This window comes from Bos taurus, chromosome 7, assembly GCF_002263795.3.
Source record: "Bos taurus isolate L1 Dominette 01449 registration number 42190680 breed Hereford chromosome 7, ARS-UCD2.0, whole genome shotgun sequence".
NCBI classification, from domain to species: Eukaryota; Metazoa; Chordata; class Mammalia; order Artiodactyla; family Bovidae; genus Bos; species Bos taurus.
The window spans coordinates 60,317,911-60,339,574 of NC_037334.1; the positions used below are offsets into that span (position 1 = coordinate 60,317,911).

General features: G+C 44.5%; 1 long non-coding RNA gene across 1 annotated transcript in view; it reads right to left on the minus strand.

Annotated features, from left to right (window-relative positions):
- LOC112447452 (uncharacterized) overlaps positions 1 to 20,317 on the minus strand; it is a 171,193-nt gene extending 150,876 nt beyond the window's left edge. Inside the window, exons 1-3 of the long non-coding RNA XR_003035654.2 lie at positions 20,252 to 20,317; positions 13,413 to 13,523; positions 1,383 to 1,491 (exon numbers count right to left, since the gene is read on the minus strand). This is a non-coding gene — a long non-coding RNA (uncharacterized lncRNA). The remainder of the gene's footprint in view (positions 1 to 1,382; positions 1,492 to 13,412; positions 13,524 to 20,251) is intronic.
- Between the last annotated feature and the right edge of the window lie 1,347 nt (positions 20,318 to 21,664).

Below are 21,664 nucleotides of genomic sequence, written 5' to 3' on the forward strand. Positions count from 1 at the left end.
TGGCAGGTTATTATGCACCTACCACGTGCTGAGTTCTTATGTATATTATGCATATTACCTGATTCAAACTTGCAACTCCATTTTAAAAAAGTAATATACCCATTTGGCTAATGAGGAAACTCAGAATCCAAGAGGTTAAGAAATGTACCCAAAGTGACTCACCCAGCAAGTGGAAAAGCCACAATTCAAACCCAGACCTGCTGATTTCTAAAGCCTATTGCTTTTAACCACCTAATACCCTCCTAAGACAAAAAATGAAAGAAAGATGGAGAAGCAGAACAACAGAGAGACAGGAAAAGGAAAGAGCATTGAAATTAGCTTTTGAACTATAAAACTCTCTGTGAGAGGAAGCTTTGAGACCTGTGTAAGAGAGTGTTGCTTTCTAGATCCATCATGTCCAGGTTTTTCTAAACTGGAAATCAGAGGTGGAAAATTCTAGATTCTGATGGCCCTGCTTGGCATGCGGAGGCTGTGGTGGGGCTGTTTCCGTAGCTCTCAGGGAGCTCCAGAGAGCTCCATTCATCTATTGATGGACACTTAGGTTGCTTCCATATCTTGCCTATTGTAGATAATGTTACAATGAACACTGAGTGCACATATCTTTTCTAGTTTCTGCATATTCAGATAATACCCAGAAATAAAATTTCTAAGTCACATGGTGGTTATGTTTTAAATTTTTTGAGGAACCTCCATACTGTTTTCCATAGTGGTTATACCAATTTACATTCCTACCAACAATGCACAAGGATTCCCTTTTCTCCATACCCTCTCCAACATTTATTTCTTGTCTTTTTAATAACAGCCATTCTGACAAGTGTGAAGTGATATACGAAAGTGGTTTTTAATGACCTGTTTAGTCGATATCCCCTATAAAGTCTGAGTTCCATGAAGCAGTAGACTGTATCTGTTGTGCTCACATTTCTGCCCCCAGAGCAACAGTAATCATGGAAGAAACATCTGAAGGTAGTCAGATGTTCTAGCCCAGCTTTTGTCTGTAGCTGGCTGTATGCTTCAGGAAACTCCCTCCCCATCTCTAGGCCTGTTTTGCCAAAAATAAAGTGAGACAGATGGGCTAGATAACCTCTGAGGCTTCTCACCATCTTTATGTTCTAGATTCAACAACTTGAGAACATCAGCCCAAAGCAAAATAATTTTAGAGCAATATCACTTGTGAAGGAAGACCCTGGGAATGTAATTCCCTCCTGTGGTATGGGCTGTGTTTACAAAACAAACCCAAGAAATCATCATAAATCATTCCAAGTGGAGCTTTCTGAGCTGAAGCAACAAGACAAAAATACCTCCGGGCACAGCTCTTCTGGGCCCCCACCCAGCTAAAGGGAAGCAGGGCCAGCCAGCGCTGTACCCTCTGAAGAGTCACTTACCGGGTTTTTTCCACACTGGGCCCCTCAGCAGAGCTTCTCTCCTGACCTTAAGACTTCTCACTCCTTCTAGGACCTTCACCATTCTAGTTCCTGGCAAAGAGGAAGTGACCTGAAAAGACAAGGGATTGAGTTCTTGGTCAACCACTTCTGAGATGTGTGTAACTCTCCATAAATTTTTCCTTCATTCTGATCTGATCTGTCAAATAGGAGTTGACATAAGGTTCTAACGACCTTTAAAATACACAGAGGGGAAATGCTTTGAAAATCTTAAAAGGCTATAAAAATTCAGGGATTACTTTTGACCATTTTTTTCTGACTTGTTCATTGACTAAAAGGCAGCCACCAAGAATCTCAGTATTTTATCTCTAACTGGGGAACGGAAGGCTTGGTCCCCAGGTCAAAGAATCTCAGGCACCCCAGCAGCAGGTGGTTGAATCACCCTGGACTGGCTTAGCTTGCTGTAAAGGAAGATCTAATTCAAGCTTCTTGTGGTGTCCCTGAGTCGAGGTCACAGGCCCTTGCTCTGAGGCAGACCCAGCCCCAAGAGCTGCCAGTGGGTACAGAAATGCCTGAGTCCCAGTGATTCTGGGGACTCTGAAGTCACAGTGTAGCTGAAGGATTTAGAGCATGTACTTTGATGCCAGACAGACGCTGGTTTCCTCTCTGCCACTTACCAGCTCTAGAAGGTTCTGTTTCCTCTTCAGTGAGAAGAGCTGATTGACCTCAATATTAAAAATGATGCTGCATGTAAAGCATTGAGCTTGTGAACATGTCACATGTGAGCCATTCAAAAAATAGCATTATTGCTATTGTTATTTTTGTTGCCATTTTTATTCCAGGGTCAAAAGCCTGCCTACTTTGGTATACACAGTACCCCATCCACCCACAGACACCTATACACACACACACACACACACACACACACACACACACTGGTCTTCTCTAAATGTCCTGAGTACTCTTTCTACTTCCTGCCTTGTCTAGCTTTGCCTCGTCCTTCCTGTTTTCCTCTAACAACTCTGCAAGACAAATACTTCTAAATTTACCTGTAACTGACCTTATTTTACCCAGTATTCCTCAGAACATACATCTGGAAAGTTTGGACAAAGAAGTCGTGGTCAATAAGTTATACCAAATTTAAGAGCCATTATGGAAATGCTGGGCTGGAAGAAGCACAAGCTGGAATCAAGATTGCTGGAAGAAATATCAATAACCTCAGATATGCAGATGACACCACCCTTATGGCAGAAAGTGAAGAGGAACTAAAAAGCCTCTTGATGAAAGTGAAAGAGGAGAGTGAAAAAGTTGGCTTAAAGCTCAACATTCAGAAAACAAAGATCATGGCATCTGGTCCCATCACTTCATGACATATAGATGGGGAAACAGTGGAAACAGTGTCAGACTTTATTTTGGGGGGCTCCAAAATCACTGCAGATGGTGATTGCAGCCATGAAATTAAAAGACGCTTACTCCTTGGAAGGAAAGTTATCACCAACCTAGATAGCATATTCAAAAGCAGAGACATTACTTTGCCAACAAAGGTCCGTCTAGTCAAGGCTATGGTTTTTCCAGTAGTCATGTATGGATGTGAGAGTTCGACTGTGAAGAAAGCTGAGTGCCGAAGAATTGATGCTTTTGAACTGTGGTGTTGGAGAAGACTCTTGAGAGTCCCTTGGACTGCAAGGAGATCCAACCAGTCCATCCTAAAGATCAGTCCTGGGTGTTCTTTGGAAGGACTGATGCTGAAGCTGAAACTCCAATACTTTGGCCACCTCATGCGAAGAGTTGACTCATTGGAAAAGACCCTGATGCTAGGGGGGAATGGGGGCAGGAGGAGAAGGGGACGACAGAGGATGAGATGGCTGGATGACATCACTGACTCAATGGACATGAGTTTGGGTAAATTCCGGGAGTTGGTGATGGACAGGGAGGCCTGGCGTGCTGTGGTTCATGGGGTCACAAAGAATCAGACGCAACTGAGCGACTGAACTGAACTAATGGAAACACCCGGGCACCCAAGTAACTTGGTTTAGGAATTAGATTCTGGACTGTTTGGAGTTGAGATTTTTAGACCTGGCTTAGCCACTGATGATAACTGCCAAGGGATTTAACGCCCCTAAAATCTTCGTATCCTATCTGTAAAACTAAAATATCTATCTTTTTTTCCTAGCTATATAAAACCTTGTTTCTCTAAGAAATATTTTTGCAGAAGCCTGATATGTAAAACATTTAACAGAACAACAGCTCTGGATACAGGAGGGGAGGGCAGGCTCTTCCTTGATGACCTTCCTTGCCTTCACATGGTCTTGCACCTTCCCTCATTCCCAGAGAAGCCTAGAAGCACCCACGTATATATCCAGAAGGCTTCAGAGAGTCCTGTTGATGTAGCTGTTTGTACCTCAGTTTCCTCAGCTGTTGAATGGAAATAATAAATACCCCCACAGCATAGGTTATAGGAATTTAGTAAGTTAATACAAAAAAAGTCTTGGCACAGAGCCTGGACTAAAATATCCAGTAACTGTTAAACATCAGTATTATCATTACTGCCACTTGATTGTTAAGGTCTCCATCAACCAGAAGCATTAGGAATCTGTGATCATGCAGATGCACCATAAACATGCACTCACACACCCATGTGTGCATGCTAACTGACTTCAGTTATATCTGACTCTTTGCAACCCCATGGACTGTAGCCTGCCAGGCTGCTCTGTCTGTAGGATTCTCCAGGCAAGAATACTGAAGTGAGTTGCCATGCCACCACTCAACCTCCAACCTCCACTCTTTTCAAGACACAGGAGAGATATGATATTATTTCACAAAATGGATATATTCTGTTTCTATTGAAAGTAGGTTTTATAAAACAATATTTCAATATTTCTTTCACTCCTTGATTCACTTGACAAACATTTACAAAGCTCCCATTTCGTGTGCCAGGACTGGTATTAGGGATATAAATAGAAGAGACAAGGAAAGAAAGAGAGAACTCACATTAACAATGCTAGTTGGGCTGTGTCCAATGGCTAGTGACCCATGCATTCATTCACCCAACAAATATTTATTGTGCAACTACTATGAGCCAGGCAGCACGCTGAGGACACAGTGACAGTGAAGAAAAATCAGGACTCAGCCCTCTGGGGTTTTCATTTCTAAGGGGTGTAGATAGCAAGGGCTAAGAAATTACATGGAAAGAAAGAGCCATAGGGTGTGGGAGGAGGAGTGGAGGGAAGGAAAGGCAACCTGAGTGGAGAGAACAAGAGGACTTTGGCTGAGTTGATTCAAGAGAGGAACAAGGGTGTGGCCCCAGAAAAGGAGGGGCTAAAGGGAACAGTATGTACAAAATTATTTATCCAAGGAATTTCCAAAAACACTACTGTTTGCTTCTATTAATTTGTTCCTAGAAGGACACATATTACTTTTGGGGGAACTAACTTTTTTATTTTAAATGAGCTCTTTTATAAACAATTAGTGAAAGGACATTTGATACAAGAAATATGACTTTAATTATAACCTAGAATTAGTCTTCTTTTCATGAGAAATTGGCTAAGGTATTGTTTCACAGAACTTTTCATTTTGGAAAGTTAGTTTGAAAAGAAAGTAAATAAATGCTTTTAAGAGACACTGAGCATGACTTTCAATAGGGTGCCCAAGATTTACATTCAGGAAGCTGGGTTGGAAAGCTCCTTTATGCAGGAAAGAGCTAGAGATTTGGAGAAGACCCAAATTTGAATCCCCAATTTTTAGTAATTGAAATTCCTCTCTCTGAACCTATTTCCTCTTTGGTGAAATGTGGAGCCTGACATCTACCACAGAATGAAAATATCACAAGAGATAACAGATGTGAAAGTGACCCATAGATGTTAAAGCATATAAAAGCTATTTGTATTTATTTTAACTTCCTTTGTTTTCCTTGCCACAAGCATCATAAGATCAGATTATTTTTGTGACCCCGATTGCTTTGTATTAGGAAGGAAGAATCAATATCTAACAATGGCATTGGAATTGTCTTGGGCTCACATGTCACCAAGCACTCTCCAATATGATCTGTCAGTGAAGCCCATTCAAGCAAAGAACCTTCCGAAGCTGATCCTAAATTACTACACAAGTAGGACAGTTAAAGACAGACGTTCATTAAGACTCTGAGCCAGAGTCCAGCTTCCAGGACTCTGCCATCTGCCCTCACACACACCATACAACCTTGAGTTTATTCATCACCATCTACAATATCAACTCTTTCCTTCTTTTTTTCCCATCTGAATCCACCAAAAAACAACCTGTGTGTTCTTATACTGGTTAAGGTCTCTGATCTTTAGGGGGTTTTTTTGTTGTTGTTTTTTATCCATAAAAAGGACATGATAAAGGAAAACTACCCCATGAATTGTTTTCAGGATTAAAGGCGATTATGCATTGTAAGGATTTTACACAATTTGAGACTACTGTCAATACTCAAAATGTTTGCTATCATTACTATTACTTGTAGTATTTCCTTCCATCCCTCTCTTGCTTCCTTCTCCCCTGTTCTGTCACTAACTTGGCTCCTCCTTCCTCTGCACTCCCCACTTCCTCCTGCCTTCCCCTGTCTGCCTGCCCTTGCCCTGTGTGTCCTTGCCTCCCCTCACCCTGACAGCTTCCCCAGCCATGAGTCATGGGAGTTTGCTCCCACACTGGCTCCCAAAAGGCTGTCACTGGCAGGCTGGCAGGCTGCAGAGGAGACACAAGCCTGGGGCAGGAGACAACTGCTGCCAGGCTTTCATTCGCCAGATGGAGCCAGCCTGGAGCTTGACTTTAGGGACATTCTAGGACGCGAACAAGCATCTGTGGTGCCACCAGCCATTATTTTGGGGGACTGAAAGAGGACCAGAGTCCCTGAAGCCTGGGAAAAGAGAAATGTTGTATCACCCATCTTTGCTTAAAGGGGAGAATGATTGATTCTGGTCATTTTAAACCATTCTTTTAATATCTGGGAAACTCTCCACTAAGTCCTCTCTCCATCTGTAAGTGCCAGGGCCCTTAGCTGAGCCCTAAGCCTCTTCCCATCTCCTTCCACCCCTTATTTATCTCCCAGTTTGAATTTGGCATCAGACACTGACACCCACTGACTTGTCCTCTCTCCTCTGTGGGACTCAGAGCTCCTAGAGCACAATCCTCTGTCCTGTGACACTAATTGTTTTAGTCTTGTGCATGTGGGTAAGGAGCACACTTGGAATCAGAGAGACCATAATACTGTTTGCCAGTTTGTTGTTATGACCCTGTACATAGTGTTAAATTCTCTATTTGCTCATTTATTCATTCAACAAATATTATTGAGCACCTACTGTGTCCCAGGCACTGTGCCAGGTGTTGGAGACAGAGGACTGAAGAAGGAAGGCAGTCTTTGCCCTCAAGCAGCCCACAGGAGGGAGACAGATGCAACAGAAATCACAAGCAGTAAAAATAATACACCGGGATGAGTCCCATAAATGAAACATTGAGGAACTAAGCTAAACATAACTGGGTGAGAAGGGTGGTGTGCTTAGTCACTCAGTCGTGTCTGACTCTTTGCGACCCCATGGAATGTAGTCCGCCAGGCACTTCTGTCCATGGGCATTCTCCAGGCAAGAATACCGAAGTGGGTTGCCATGCCCTCCTCCAAGGGATCTTTCCAACCCAGGGATCCAACCCAGGTCTCCCGCATTGCAGGCAGATTCTTTACCATCTGAGCCATCAGGCAAGCCCTGTTTTAATGAAGTGGACAGAGATGGTCTAGAGCAGCAGTTCTCAGCCTCAGCACTATTAACATTTTGGGCCCAATAAGTCCTTGTTGGGGTGGAGGTGAGGCTGACCTGAGCACCGTGGGATGCTAAAAAACAGCATTGGTGGCCTCTACCCACTAGATGCCAGTGGCCATCTCTCACACTGTGGCAAAAAAAATGCCTCGAGACATTGCCAGTGTCCCCTGGGGAGTGGAGGAAAGGGACCAAAATTACTCCCAGTTGAGAACCTCGGCTTAGAGTATGAGTCACACAGACTCGAGTCTTTGAGTCCTTCTTCTGCCATCTATTTGCCATGGTGACTTGGAATAGGTAACTAAGCTCTGTGAGCCTGTTTCCTTGTGCATGTAACAGAGAGCTGCTGTGAGGCGTAACGTCTCTTAGTGCCATTATGAGGAAGAAATGAGGTTAACAGTTCACAGAAACCCCTCAGTAGCATAGCAGTTGCTGCTGCCGTCACTAACACTGCGTGTGTGTCTCTCCAACTGGCCTCTGGCCTCTGGCCTCTGGGGGACAGGAACTGGCTCACAAGCCTGTCTGTGCCCCCAGAGCCCACAGGTCAGAAGCCAGGACTCCTGACAAACCTGGTGAACCTCTGAAGCATAAATCTCACAGTCCCCCCTCCCACCCACCCACTCACACAGGACAGAAGAGATAATCAAGGCCAACACAGTGACTGGCTCTGATTGGACCCCAGGTAGTCCCAGTTCTCGATTTGATATCTGGTCAGAATCAGGCTTTTTTAGTGAAGAAAGAGGAGGCTCCTCCCTTCCCTGCTAAGTGTAGTCTGTACACTTTGGAAAGCTCATTCCCTCATGGGGAGTGGCTGATGAAAGATAATATTGCCTCTGGTCTTCCTCTTCTCCCTCAAACAATTGAAGGGGCCTTTCCTTTTCCCGTTTGGCTGGTTTGAAGCCCCTGATATGTTTCTGCATGTCAAATCTTGCCTCTGCACAGGATTTGAGGCTCAGCCAGACTGAAAAGCATTTGTTTTCAGACTTCCATGCCAATCTGGGGTGAGCGGGCTGGCATCTTGTGGCCTCTCCAGCTCTTCCTGAGTGTTCCACAGAACTGGTCTTGAGAGGAGGGACAAAGTCAAACTTTCTTCAGCTTCCTCATTCTTCTTGTTTGTTGGGGAATGTGTGATTGCAACCACTTTGTGCAAACTTCACACGCATCCTCACCTCATCATCCTGAAACTCTTTACAGATCTAATCATCCAGGATTCATTCATCTTCATAATGTTAGTCACTCAGTCGTGTCCAACCCCATGGACTATAGCCTGCCAGGCTCCTCTGTTCATGGGATTCTCCAGGCAAGAATACAGGAGTGGGTTGCCATGCCCTCCTCCAGGGAATCTTCCCAACCCAGGAATGGAACCCACATCTCCTGCACTGGCAGGAGGATTCTTTACCACTGAACCATCAGGGAAGCCCTCCTCCTTGACATAGATAAAAGCAAATCAAGAAGGGCATTTACAGAGTAAAGTAAGTCAGAAAGAGAAAAGCAAATATTATATATTAATGCATATATGGGGAATCTAGAAAAATAGTACAGATGATCCTATTTGCAAGGCAGGAATGAGATGCAGACATAGAGAATGGACAGGCGGACATGGAGAGGGGAGAAGGGAGTGAGATGAATTGGGAGATTGGGACTGACATATATACACTACCATGTGTAAACCAGATAGCTAGTGGGAAGCTGCTGTATAACACAGAGAGCTCAGCTTGGTGCTCGGTGGTGACCTACAGGTGTGGGATGGGAGTGGAGGTGGGAGGGAAGTCCAAGAAGGAGGGGATAGATGTATACATATAGCTGATTCACTTTGTTGTACAGCAGAAATCAACACAACATTGTAAAGCAGTTATGCTTCAATAAAAACAAAAGAAAAACAAGTGCATTTACCTTAGCAGTTTCATCCCCTAAGAAATTATTTCAAATATGCTCTGAGGCCTTGCTTGTCCTGTGCCTGGCAATTTTTGCTCAAGTCCTTCACAGCTTCCAGATCCTGTGCTGAAGCAATTTTGGCAAGAGAAAATACGGCCTGATTTAAAAAAAAAACAGTGTTTCCCGAAAAACGATAATATACAAGATTCTATTCTGAGCACTGTGGTGGTTACAGTAACAAGTTCAGCCCAGTGCTCTGTGATGCCCTGTTATGGCTGCACAAAAGTGTTCAATGAGTGTTCATTGGGTGAGGGCGTGGCTCTCTCTAGAGGGGAGCGAGGATTAGAGGACGGATGTCTGTTGAACACCTGCCATGTACCAAGACCTTTCTGGGCACTCTTGGTCTGAAGGCAAACAAGACGATCCTGGAGACAAACTTAGACCTGGAAAAGATAGGTCGGTCCACAGCAAATGTAATGTCATTTGGTAAGTGCTAGGGCTGGAGAAGACTCATGAGAGTCTCTTGGACAGCAAGGAGATCAAATCAGTCAATCCTAAAGGAAATCAACCCTGAATATTCATTGGAAAGGCTGATGCTGAAGCTGAAGCTCCAATACTTTGGCCACCTGATACAAAGAGCCGACGCACTAGAAAAGACTCTGATGCTGGGTAAGACTGAGGGCAGCAGGAGGAGGGGGCAACAGAGGATAAGGCATTGGATGGCATCATTGATTTAATGGATATGAGTTTCAGCGAACTCCAGGAGGTAGTAAAGGATAGAGAAGCCTGGCATGCTGCAGTTCATGAGGTCACAAAGAGTCAGACATGATTGAGTGACGAACAACAGCAAAGGAGAAGGCTATGAATACTGGAAGAGTGGTGCTCGGCCAAGCCTGGGGGTCAGAGAAACCTTCCTGGAGGAAATGATACCCAAACTGAGTCATGAGAAATGAGAATGATAGATCAGAATAGATATTTTAGATGACAACCAGAGGCATGAGGGCTGGTGGGAAGTAAAACAACTGGGCTTCACTAAAGTGTCAAGAAAAAGGCAGGCAGTTGCAGAGAAGGCAATGGCGACCCACTCCAGTACTCTTGCCTGGAAAATGCCATGGACAGAGGAGCCTGGTGGGCTGCAGTCCATGGGGTTGCTGAGAGTCAGGCACGACTGAGCGCCTTCACTTTCACTTTTCACTTTCATGCATTGGAGAAGGAAATGGCAACCCACTCCAGTGTTTTTGCCTGGAGAATCCCAGGGACAGGAGAGCCTGGTGGGCTGCCGTCTCTGGGGTCGCACAGAGTCGGACACGATTGAAGTGACTTAGCAGCAGCAGCAGCAGAGAATGAGACAGCAGGCAGAGTCAGGGACTGTGAAATGAAGGGCCCTCATGGCAAATGTGCACACAAGCTGCCCAGAGCCTGCAGACCAATCAATGGCTCCTGTAGGGTCGGCCTCAGTCACAGAGAGTCATGGGGTCTGAGTCCCAGCCAGCAACAGAGGGAGGCAGGAGCATTTTGGTCCACTGTGGGGTGACACTGAAGGGTAACTTTCACTCCCAAGTTCCCTACCCGATTGTCTCAGGTTCTGTCAGGCCTGCTTTGGCTTCTTCCTCTGCCCACTCCTACATCCTCCTCTTTCTTTTCACACGTATCGATCCTGTATCAACATCTCACACCCCAAACTCCATCCCCATGTCTGCTTCCAGGAAACACAGCCTGCTTTAGCCTACAATGACAAACTAGAGATTGGACAATATTCCACCACCATAGCATTCAATCATTTTTCCTTTGAAACAAAGACAATCCAGGTAGAGGTTTACACAGATTCTAACATTCTTCAATGTATATAGGATACCTAGTTCACAACTTGTGAAGAATTCCCAGAGAATCGGCTGGAACTAGTTATAAATTCCTTCACTCCTTTCTCACTGTTAAGGTGGAAATCTTCCTCATCACCCATGCATGCATGCATGCTAAGTCAATTCAGTCATGTCCAACTCTTTCCAGCACAACTATATGGACTATAGTCTGCCAGGCTCCTCTGTCCATGGGATTCTCCAGATAAGAATACTGGAGTGGGCTGTCATTCCCCTCTCCAGAGGATCTTCCTGACCCAGGGATGCAACCTGCGTCTCTTATGTCTCCTGCCCTGACAGGCAGGTTCTTTACCACTACTGCCACCTGGGAAGCCCTTATCACTCATATTTCCATATAAAAGAACTTCATCTTGAAAACAGTTCTGCCATCTTTCCTCCCACAGCCCTCCTTACAGGAGGAAAGGGGATTTATCTGACTGCTCAGTGTAGAAGAGATTCAAGGTTCTGGGTACACCCTCTCTTCTCCTGGGACAGGTTCTAGCAGAAAGGGGACTGCTATCAATCTGTGCCCGATGCCATGCAGGAAGCTTGGGGCCAGTTTTGTACCTGCTGGAAAGCCTTTGGTGGCCCTGTCCTGCCAGGCACTGGTGAGACACATCAGCACACCCATTTGACTCCACAGCTAAGGAGAACCCCCAACCCAGCTTCAATCAGTAATAATGCTGACATCTCAATCTGCATCTTCCTGACAGTTCTCAGCTCAGCCACGGAAGAGGGATGCTATTTTTCAAGCCCTCTAAAATACTCCAACACTCATAATCCAAAGGTTTAAAATGTATTAGTTTCTCGGCACTCAAAGAATATCAATAAATTCCAAGTAAAGTAAATAAATGATCAAATAAATGTATTTTAATCTATCTAAAAATATAATGCCACCAAGAGGAATTGTGATGGTATAAGTCAGTGGAGGGCTCCACCTGCACATACCAGGGATGATGGACAGAAGCTTCAATTTAAATTCTGCTTCCAATTGCATAATATTGCCTTAGTGGTGAGCCACAGCATACTTAAACAAGGGACAAGCCAATGAAAACTTCAGAGTATTTTGCGTTAGGAATTTGGCCAAATATTCTGTGTGAGGACCACAGAACTTTCTAAAAAGGTTAAAGTGTCTTTTCCTCTAATGTATGTGAAAAAACAAGCAACAAGTCAGATGAGCATCTTTTTCAATCAATGACTAAAAGGTAAGCAGAGTGGTGGGCTTCCCTGGTGGCTCAGCAATAAAGAATCCGCCTGCAATGTGGGAGACACAGGTTCGATCCCTGGGTTGGGAAGATCCCCTGGAGGAGGAAATGGCAACCCACTTCAGTGTTCTTGCCTGGGAAATCCCATGGACAGAGGATGCCTGGCAGGCTACAGTCCATGTGATTGCAAAAGAATTGGAAACAACTTAGCAACTAAACAACAACAAAGCATAGTTAGTGGTAGGGTATCAGCTTAAAGAGCGTAGGATGTGAAGTCCACAGACCTTGTTCCTGAGCCTAGTTACCATCACAGACTTGCTAAAGGGCCACACTCTAGTCATTTTAACTCTCTCAGCTTCAGTTTCTGTACCTGTAAAACGTCCTTGAGAGTACCTGACACATTCTGCTCACAGGGTCTTATGAGAATCAAGCATGATGTTATATTCTAAATCATACTAAAGGATAACATTTATTGGAAGCTGGGTGCTAAAAACAATGCTTTGGTCCTCACACCTGTAGTCCCTGCAAAACTGCCTTCTTTGTGCTGCTTGACAGACATCAGTCCAAAGTGACCACTTATTTTAAAAGATGAAGAATGAAAAGAAATATGAAGAATTGAGAGAGGCAGGGATTCTGTCACCACCTCGACCCCACCTTTCCCATCCCCTACTCCCCGCCCCCCCACCTTCTACTTTCTCTCTCTCCCCTTCCCCTGCAGCTGTTCCACATTCTGGCTACATTCCAAAACTTCTTGAAACAGAACCCTGCCAAACACCACACGGTCCTCCTCAGAGCATGGTCCCATCATGTTTTCAGGAACCGCAGGGATCTATGTGAGAAGGAGTCAGCACGTGTGGAGGATGTTGGTGACTAGCAAGAGGCCATTATCTGGGGCCAAGGTCTCCAGGCATTTTAGGGAGGAGAGGTGGGTCTTAAAATGAATAACTGGAGGAGGGCTACAGGCAGGGTGCTGGGCTACTGAGGTTTCTGAGCAGAGTGGGGAAGGGACATGAGGCCAGCATCCTTCCAGACTGGACATTCTGGAAAGCTTGGTTGGGGCACCTGGCAGCTGCAGTGGGCTTGAAGATCTCTGCAGGATGATGCCTGTAGCCTTGTCACTAAATCTGACAGTTCCACAGGAGCACAGGGATGACAGAACTTCCAGGCTGCAAAGTCCGTTCTCACACCACATTCTCCATTTTTGCTTTAAGTCTATGTCTTCTACACCATTCTTTAATTTTTTTAAATGACTTATTTTTTTCCTTCAGGAAATTTATTTTTTAAAGGACATTTTAAAAATCACTCTCTGTGATAGAACCCTCTGGAACTCACCCTTTTCAGTGCTCCTCTTTCCAGGCATGCGGGAAGGCTGTAATCCCAGCACCTCCCCCTCCTTCACTGCCTTGATGTGGGTGGAGCCTCCTGGTGGTTCTGGCCAATGGACTGTGGAGGAATGATTCAAGCGTTCAATGAAACAAGTTCAACAGATTGCTATATTTATTAAAACACAAAACTATTCTATGTACTTTCTACATTTTCATATACTCTCTAGTGAAAAGTATTAGTCACTCAGTCACGTCTGACTCTTTGCGACCCTAAGGACTGTAGCCCACCAGGCTCCTCTGTCCATGGGACTCTCCAGACAAGAATACTGGAGTGGGTAGCCTATTCCTTTTCCAGGGAATCTTCCCGACCCAAGAATCAAACTGGGGTCTCCTGCATTGCAGGCAGATTCTCAACTGCAACCAGCTGAGCTACCAGGGAGTTGTGCCTAAATAGTAGCAGTTCAGTAACATCTACCATACCTGTCTCTCTAAGTTGTTTCCCCCAGTCCACTGTGTGTTTGTCAAAGCATCCTGTTGGTTTTCTTTGGGACACGTCACAATTTGTAGTCACATCAGTGGGGAGTTTTGTTTTACCTGTTTATTCTTTTTCGCCTCTACTCACAAGTATATAAACTTCACAAGGCAGGGACAAAGTGTTTTGTGTTCACTGCTGTTCCCCCAACACCCAGCAGCATCGTTGCAACAAAGTAGAGTTAGAAGTAGCAATGTAATAATAATCATCATAATCAGATCAGATCAGATCAGTCGCACAGTCGTGTCCGACTCTTTGCGACCCCATGAATCACAGCACGCCAGGCCTCCATGTCCAACACCAGCTCCCGGAGTTCACTGAGACTCACGTCCATCGAGTCAGTGATGCCATTCAGCCATCTCATCCTCTGTCGTCCCCTTCTCCTCCTACCCCCAATCCGTCCCATATACATCGGGCATATATTTACACGTTTTACACATACTAACTAATTTAAGTGTTCTAATAACCATTTTGAGTAGACATTAACATTGCCCTCATTTTATAGGTGAGGAAACTGAGACAGACATAAGAGAGATTAAGAAATTTGACTCAGATCACACAGCTGGTAAGTGTCAGAGCTGAGACTCCGTCCTTTAGTGCACCACAAATATTTTATTGAATGATGAATGCATTAGTTAAAACGATAATGGTTTGTGGTCTTCCTGATGTCCTTATATTCCAAGTACAAGTAGTGCAATTTGCCTTAGAACAAATGAGAATGATTAGCCAAATCAATAGAATGAGTATGTGCAGGGAGGTCGTAGACATTAAGAGGAGCAGGCAGCTGTTTTCCATTAAGAGGCAGTAACTCAAGCTTCATGAGACAGATCTGATGGCTGGGCTGCAGACAAGAAGAAGGGTGTGCTGGCAGAGACATGGGAAGCTCACTGGGCTCCAGACCATGTTACCTGGAGGACGCTCCCTGCCAAACCCAGTCACAGCCAGAGCTCCGAGAAAGGAGTTTGGGGAGCAGCTGAGAACTGACTGCCCCAAGAATTATGCCAAGGAAGTAAGAGAAACCAGCCTCTGAGTCAGGCCAGGGAGATTTCTGTTCTGTTCTGACCTGGCCTTTAGAGGCAAGACCTTCCTGGAAGCCACACCTTACTGAGTCCTGTGAGGTGGATCCCAACAGCTGCCGATGTCAAGAAGAAAAATAATCATAGTACAAGGCAAAGAAATCCATCGTGTTCTTGTCATTTTTCAGGTACTATGTGAGGCAGGGGCTTTAGATAAGTTATCTCCTTTAATTCTCATAATAACTCTGGTGGTAACTTCAAACTTCATTTTGTCAATAACTATTTTTCAAGTCACTGCTTATGTTGAGGAAGTAAGTACTATTTTTAATTCTCTTCTACAGATGAGGAAAAAGAGACTTGAAAAAATTAAGTAACTTGCCCAAGTTAGATATTAGAACTTGAACTCAGGTCTGCCCAGTGCCAAAATCGTGTTTCTTAACCTCTACTCTGAATTGCCTTCTGATTTTTAAAACCACCTTTTATTTCTATCTATGTGTGAGGTACTGTACTGTAATCATTAGAAAAAAATCATTCAAGGAGATAATGTTTCCTGGCTCATAACAAATGGTCAGTAAATATTAGCTTAACAGAAGAAGAAATATTAGCTTAGACCTAACAGAAGCAGAATATATTAAGAAGAGGTGGCAAGAATACACAGAAGAACTGTACAAAAAAGAACTTCACAACCAAGATAATCACGATGGTGTGATCACTCACCTAGAGCCAGACATCCTGGAATGTGAAGTCAAGTGGGCCTTAGGAAGCATCACTACAAACAAAGCTAGTGGAGGTGATGGAATTCCAGTTGAGCTATTTCAAATTCTGAAAGATGATGCTGTGAAAGTGCTGCACTCAATATGCCAGCAAATTTGGAAAACTCAGCAGTGGCCACAGGACTGGAAAAGGTCAGTTTTCATTCCAATCCCAAAGAAAGGCAATGCCAAAGAATGCTCAAACTACTGCACAATTGCACTCATCTCACACACTAGTAAAGTAATGCTCAAACTTCTCCAAGCCAGGCTTCAGCAATATGTGAACTGTGAACTTCCTGATGTTCAAGCTGGTTTTAGAAAAGGCAGAGGAACCAGAGATCAAATTGCCAACATCTGCTGGATCATGGAAAAAGGAAGAGAGTTCCAGAAAAACATCTACTTCTGCTTTATTGACTATGCCAAAGCCTTTGACTGTGTGGATCACAATAAACTGTGGAAAATTCTGAAAGAGATGGGAATACCAGACCACCTGACCTGCCTCTTGAGAAACCTATATGCAGGTCAGGAAGCCACAGTTAGAACTGGACATGGAACAACAGACTGGTTCCAAATAGGAAAAGGAGTTCGTCAAGGCTGTATATTGTCACCCTGCTTATTTAACTTGTATGCAGAGTACATCATGAGAAACGCTGGGCTGGAAGAAGCACAAGCTGGAATCAAGATTGCCAGGAGAAATATCAATAACTTCAGATATGCAGATGACACCACCCTTATGGCAGAAAGTGAAGAGGAACTCAAAAGCCTCTTGATGAAAGTGAAAGAGGAGAGTGAAAAAGTTGGCTTAAAGCTCAACATTCAGAAAACGAAGATCATGGCATCTGGTCCCACCATTTCATGGGAAATAGATGGGGAAACAGTGGAAACAGTGTCAGACTTTATTTTGGGGGGCTCCAAAATCACTGCAGATGGTGACTTCAGCCATGAAATTAAAAGACGCTTACTCCTTGGAAGGAAAGTTATCACCAACCTAGACAGCATATTCAAAAGCAGAGACATTACTTTGCCAACAAAGGTCCATCTAGTCAAGGCTATGGTTTTTCCAGTAGTCATGTATGGATGTGAGAGTTGGACTGTGAAGAAAGCTGAGTGCCGAAGAATTGATGCTTTTGAACTGTGGTGTTGGAGAAGACTCTTGAGAGTCCCTTGGACTGCAAGGAGATCCAACCAGCCCATTCTAAAGGAGATCAGTCCTGGGCGTTCTTTGGAAGGGCTGATGCTAAAGCTGAAACTCCAATACTTTGGCCACCTCATGCAAAAAGTTGACTCATTGGAAGACTCTGATGCTGGGAGGGATTGGGGGCAGGAGGAGAAGGGGACAACAGAGGATGAGATGGCTGGATGGCATCACTGACTCAATAGACGTAAGTTTGAGTGAACTCCAGGAGTTGGTGATGGACAGGGAGGCCTGGTGTGCTGCAATTCATGGGGTTGCGAAGAGTCGGACACGACTCAGCGACTGAACTGAACTGAAATATTAGCTTATGTTATCCTACATATTGTATGTTTATATACTGTGATGGTTAGTTTTATGTGTCAACTTGGCTAAGCCACAATGCCCAGATATTTGGCCAGACACAGCTGGATACAGCTGTGAAGGCATTTCTAGATTAAGTTAACATATAAATCTGTTGACTTCGAGTAAAGCAGATTAACCACCCCTCATAATGCGGATGGGCCTCATCTAATCACTTGAAGAATGTAAAGGAAAAAGACTGTCTTCCCCTAAGGAAGAGCGAATTCTACCTCCAGACAGGCTTCAGACTCAAGTTGCAACGTCAGCTCTTCCCTAGGTCTTCATCCTGCTGACCTCTCCTAAAGATTTTGGACTTGGCAACCTCCACAATCACATGAGCTAATCCCTTAAAATCAATCAATATTTATCTATAGATATATATATCCATGATGTATATATTACTGCTTCTATTTCTCTGGAGAAGCTTGACTACTATACTGGAGTGGGTTGCCATTTCCTTCTCCAGGGGACCTTCCTGACCCAGGGATTGAACCCAGGTATCCTGCATTGCAGGCAGATTCTTTACCATCTCAGCCACCACGGAAGCCCAGAGATATATAAAATAATGAAATAATCAGATGAGCAGATAAAATCTGGAAAGGTCTATATGAGAGGCAAAGAATTCAAACTGCCCAAATTCTTCCTAGAAATCTAGCTCCTAACGAAGAATACAGCCTACAACTGTCACAATCGTCTCTACTTATGTGAAAAGCTGGTTTTCCTAATTTGGTTAGAAATTAATTAGAGATTAATGGTAGCTCTTCTCATTCTCTCCTCCCTCCAGGCCTGTTTTCCATCAATGACAACTTCAGAAATGAACAGGCAAGTCTGCTGAAAGGTCAGGTCCTTCCTTTGCCCTCTCCCCTGCCCCCCGAGCTCAGTGTAGGGATGGGGGCTGGCAGTGGAGGTGCTGAAAAAAGAGCTCCTGTCTGGCAGCCAGAAATCCCGTGGGCTGGGCCCAAGGTCACCACTCACCAGCCTAGTCACCTGGGACAGACCTCTTTCACAGGTCCCGGCTTTAGTTTCCTCTTTACCACAACAGTAATGATGATGATTACTCTGAGGGTGACTACAAAAATCAACATGAAATCCTATTTGTGACACTATTTCATGAAGAGTAGGTTTTCTCTCTCAGAAAGCAGTCCATGTGTTAGTCATTCCATTGTGTTCGACTCTTTGTGACCCCATGGACTGTAGCCCACCAGGCTCCTCTGTATATGGAATTCTCCAGGCAAGAATACTGGAGTGGATAGCCATTCCCTTCTACAGGGGATCTTCCCGACCCAGGGATCAAACTCAGGTCTCCTGTATTGCAGGCAGATTCTTTACCATCTAAGCCACCAGGGAGTCCCTAGGAAGCAGTCTGGTTGTTGAGTAAATGTCAGCATATCAGCGCAGGCTCAGCCCTGGGTAGTGCTCTGGAGTCAGTTGGCCAGGATGGTTGATGGTCACAGCTCATGTGCCTCATTGCTACTGATAGGGAGGGCATGAATGGTCATAACAGCCCCTCCAGTGGCAGGCATTTCAAGCTCCAAATACTTAGCCTCATGTTCTCTTCCTAATGGCCCCATCAGCTAGGCAGCCCAGGGAGGAAGAGGTTACACTCATGACCACACACCAGGGACAAGACCTGGCTTGGCTGCAGCCCCATCCAGAAATTCAGGGTCTGTCCCTCCCGAGCTCCAGGTAAGGTCAGCTGACAGAACTTAACCTAATGATTCAGGGGCCAGGAGAACAAAGTGACTTGGTCACAAATCCTCCTTCTAAAGCCAAGGCCCTCTCACCACAGAGGAGAATCGGAGATAGATGAATTCTGGAAAAAGAAATTAATTTGAAAAAAAAAATAAAATAAAGAAAGTGCCAGCAAGATTCTAATCCAAGAATTCTAATCCAAGAATCTATCCAGAAGAACCGAGAATCATTCATCAAATGTCTCCTGGAACTCAAACCTGATACATCACTTTCCCTGTTATCTTAGGATTTGGGGGAAGTGGCACAGATTTTCATATGACTAAGCTTGGTCACCAACTCACTCTGTGACATTAAACAAGTCATTTAGTATCTCTGAGTCTCAGTTTTCTCTTCTAAAAAAATCTAAAGTGGTACAAAATTAGTTTCTCAAACTTTAGACATTAGACTTTTGGAATCATGATTTTTGTCATCACACAGCTAATGTTTGCCAACTATTGGTCTCTGAAAGTGAAAAGGGAAAGTATTAGTCACCCAGTCATATCTGATTCTTTGCCACCCCATAGACTGTTGCCCACCAGGCTCCTCTGTCCATACAAGAATTCTTCAGGCAAGAATACTGTACATGTATTTATATATTTTAAAAGGAAGGAAACATGCTATCACTTCATAAATGTAAAACAGAGTCTTTTGCATTAATAATTTGCAATGAATACATAATTATTATAATTTTTAAAATTCTCACATGCCAGATTCCTAAAAGCATTCCTCGTACTCCCTCTGGGGGTCACTTTCCCCCAGTCCGCCATTCCGCCAGTGAAAAATCTTGATCCCTTGCAGCACTGCTAACTCCCAAGGAAGCCTTCCTGAACCCCTGCATTAGGCTAGTTCCCTCTGCCAGTCCCTATGGAGTCATTCATTGTGCTTCTCTGTCGTTCACGGAAGTCTGTCTTCCCTGCTAAAAGGTGGTGGCGAGGGTATTTGCTCTAGTGCGCATTGCTACGGAGAAGGCAATGGAAGCCCACTCCAGTACTCTTGCCTGGAAAATCCCATGGACGGCGGAGCCTGGTAGGCTGCAGTCCATGGGGTCGCTGAGGGTCGGACACGACTGAGCAACTTCACTTTCACTTTTCACTTTCATGCATTGGAGAAGGAAATGGCAACCCACTCCAGTGTTCTTGCCTGGAAATTCCCAGGGACGGGGGAGCCTGGTGGGCTGCCGTCTATGGGGTAGCACAGAGTCGGACACGACTGAAGTGACTTAGCAGCAGCAGCAGCAGCGCATTGCTACATGTATCACCTTACTTAACAGTGTTACCTTACCTTATCTAAGACTCAGCTTCTTTAGCCTCCGAAGGAGGTTTATTTTTTCTTCAGTGAATGGAATCTGGAAAAAAAAAAAAAAAAAAGTTAAAAATAATTTGGGTGAGAAAGGCAGAAGAGACTTAAGGTAGCCCAGAAGAGTTGAAATCAAGGGAATAATCTGTCAACTGGAGGAGATAGGAAAATGCTTATATTATTCAATATAATCTACAATATTCAACCTAATTCACTCCATTCACATTATTCATTACAACTTTTATGACCATAGCTGATAGTTATTTAGTGGTTACTATTGTGCCAAGTACTTCTGTATGATTTCACCTAATTTCCACAACCACTATTATTACCACTTTTTGTTGTTGTTCAATCGCTTAGTAGTGTCTGACTCTTTGTGACCCCATGAACAGCAGCACACCAGACTCCTCTGTCCTCTACTATCTTCCAGAGTTTGAATTGCCCTCTGCTCTTCCCCAGTAGCATATTGGACACTTTATTCTCACTTTACAGATGAAGAAATTAAGAGAGAGACTACATATGTGGTCCAAGAACACAACCAGTAAGTGGCAGAACAGGGACTTGAACTTGAGTCTGCATGACTTGAGGCCCTATGCTCTCACCCCAGGTAGTACAGTTCTGGTACTAGGCGCCATGGTCACACCTCCTCCAGGCTCCAGGCTGACCATCTGCTCCCCTCCAGAGGCTGCTCGTCTTGTGACCAGCTGAATGTGATTGATTCCTGAGAGGACACAGCAGCACATGTCTTATCTCTTCTTTAACTGTCAATTTCCTTCTGAGCTGTCCCTCTTCCTTTCTCTCCCTTTCTGATCCTTCCTACAAGCATCACCAGATTAAAGTTTGTTGCCCTCATCGTGTTGCAGGAAGCCAGCGAGTGCCCCTCCCTCACCAAGGAGTGAGAGTGGCTCTGAGTCTGTCCCACAAAGCAATGGGGCCTCAAGTCATGCAGACTCAAGTTCAAGTCCCTGTTCTACCACTTACTGGTTGTGTTCTTGGACCACACACATAGTCTCTCTCTTAATTTCTTCATCTGTAAAGTGAGAATAAAGTGTCCAATATGCTACTGGGGAAGAGCAGAGGGCAATTCAAACTCTGGAAGATAGTAGAGGACAGAGGAGCCTGGTGTGCTCTAAACAGAGTTCCTGGTGGCTTCTAAACAGAATTCCATGGTGGGAACTCAAGGAGAGAGCATCTGAAAGGGTAGGTCAGCTTCATCTTTCTTACACAATTACTCCCTGCATTGCATCAGTTGGACAAGGCTAAACTCAGGAAACTACTAACAGAATGGCCCTGGGCAAAGAATGCAAAGACCCAGGATTTCTTCTGGCTAGGCCACTAAGCAGGTATCTCTGGGCTGCAGTTCTCCTCATTGGTAGTATGGAAATGCCCAACCTGTCC